Source organism: Dasypus novemcinctus, chromosome 1 (genome assembly GCF_030445035.2).
Source record: "Dasypus novemcinctus isolate mDasNov1 chromosome 1, mDasNov1.1.hap2, whole genome shotgun sequence".
Classification (NCBI taxonomy): Eukaryota; Metazoa; Chordata; class Mammalia; order Cingulata; family Dasypodidae; genus Dasypus; species Dasypus novemcinctus.
Window position 1 is genome coordinate 133979643 of NC_080673.1, and position 2568 is coordinate 133982210.

Below are 2568 nucleotides of genomic sequence, written 5' to 3' on the forward strand. Positions count from 1 at the left end.
TCATTTAAGGGAGCGGCTTCCCAATCAAGTTTATGTTTTTTATTTAACTCCCCGAGACCAGGTTTAAATCTACTGATAAATAATGGGGACAATGCCATTTTAAGTCTGTCAGTAAAATATGAAATACCTTATTAAAAAAATATGAAATATCTGACTGAGCACCAAAGGTCTGAGACAATTGATCCTTACAAACCCAGACAGATTCACCCTTTCTTTGTTTATCAGACTGGATTATTGACCAAGCTGTCTTTTGAGGAAAAGCCTTTGTTATGGCTTTTGATAAATCCTTGGCAATTCCATGGGCCTTTTAGAGAGCACCCCTACCTGTAAAATCTGTAGGGTCCTTATATCATCTTCCAGATTTTCCCATTTAATTGCCTTGATCCAATTTTTTTTTTCTCACCAGACTCAAAGCCATATGTGTAAATTGAAGAAGATCATGCAATCCTGGATTATAAACTCCAATTAGAAATCTAAATTTCTCATAAAATTTTTTTGGGTCCATTTGAGGATTGGGAAATTCCTTAACTATAGCTCTGAGCTCTGCTGGAAGTTTCTGAGTGTACCATTCTGGCAGTCTCACAAGGTCTGGTCTTATAGAGAATCTGCTGAATTTTAGTAGTTAGGCAATGAAGGAACATAAAAGGGCATGGTAGGATTAGAATAAGGAGAAGGGGCAACATCATCTAGTCTAATCTTTTCAGTTAGAGTGTTATTAAGACTAGATTGTAAGTTTTCTTGAGCTCTCTGAAAGCAGACCATTAAAGAAGCAATTTTGCAATCAAATATTCTTTAGGCTGTTTCAGATATCAATTAAATAATGCATTCTATTGTTTCTAGGGATCCTCAATCTCTTCTTTTCCAAGGCACCTCTAAGTTGCAAGACTTAGTGCATGGAAAAGTTTCTCCTTTGTGGCCACTACAGCTCTAAACATTCCTTATTTACATAAATGCCACTAGGCTTCAGGTAGGAGAGTTTTCACACTCCTTAGAGTAAGTAGAACCTGTAATATCAAACTTCTACATTTCTGACAATTACAAAGAGGATGTAGTCTAAGGAAGATAGGTAAGTGTCTCAGAGAGCTCAACTCAATTCGTGCAGTATGAGATCTGAGAGGTGCTTAACAGTAAACTCCAAGAGCCAAAAGCATCATGTTCCAAGCAGGAATGGCTCTTGTGGTTTCCTTCACCCAGGCAATCTGCCATTAAGGAGTTCAATAACAGCAACCTTTGGATACCAGTCTCTTCAACAAACTGTCAAAAAAAAAGGACAAAATTTTAAGAATTTAGAAAAGAAAAACTATTTATCATAATGAGACAATTTGCAAATTGGGGAACACTCCATTCTGAGACAAAAGTGCTCCTGTATATCTTAAGAAAGAGGCAGCTTTTATAGCAAATACAATGAGGCTACACAAAGAAAAGTATAATTGGTTAAGCAAAACAATAAATAAAGCAGACCTCATAAGGGGATGAGATAGCAACTAACAATACTTATTTAACCCTGAAAAACCTTCTGGTTTCAGGAAAATCAAGGCACAGATTCAAATAATGTCAGAGCATCTTAGCAGTTGTACAAGGTCAGAGAGTCTCAGATAACTTGTCTCATAGACAACTTGTCTTAGGTAAGTGTAGGTGATTTCAAAATGTACAGATAATTTGGTCTTTGCTTTCTATATACACGGACAAGTCCCTCCAAGGCCCTTGCTAATTCATTCAACACAACTTATCCAAAACAAGTCAGGAAAATAAAAAATGAACACAGAACAAATAAAGTAAATGGAAAACCAAAGCATTTGGTAGGATTAAACCCACTTGCTGTTGGCAACCTATACCAGCATGAACTAACACCTTGAACACAACTTTGTTAGTAAGCCTGAGCCAGAAGCACCCAGAAAACCATCCCTAGATTCCTGCTAGTAAAAGTGAAAATAATATGTATTTGTTGTTTTAAGGTGCTAGGTTTTAGAGTAATTTGTTGCATATCAATTGGTAATTGATATACTTTTGTACATCAATAATATATTAAATGTAAATGGCCTAAACAACACAATTAAAAGACAGTGAGAGTCAGAATGGAGGAAAAAAGCATGATCTATCTATTTACTATCCGTAAGAAATACATTTAAATTTAAAAAACAGATATGTATAAAGTGAAAGAATGTAGAAATGTTATGCTACATAAACACTAAGCATAAGAAAGCTTGAATGGCTGTATTAAAACTGAAATATATACAGTTTAGAAAAGTAAACATGACTACAGAAAACAAAGACCATTCCATGGTGATAAATGATCAAGAAGGTATAATCATTCTTAATATGTAAACAGCTAATGACAGAGACTAAAAATACATGAAGCAAATCTGATATAATTAAAGAATGAGATAGACAAATCCACAATTACAGTTGAGGGTTTTAGAACAATTTCTTTTGTAATTGATATAGCAAGTAAATAGAAAATCAGTAAGCATATAGAGTAGTTGGAAAATGCTACCAGCAAACTTGACTAATTGACATTTTGCAAAATGCTATACCCAATAATGGAAGAAGAAACATGTTTTCTTGTAC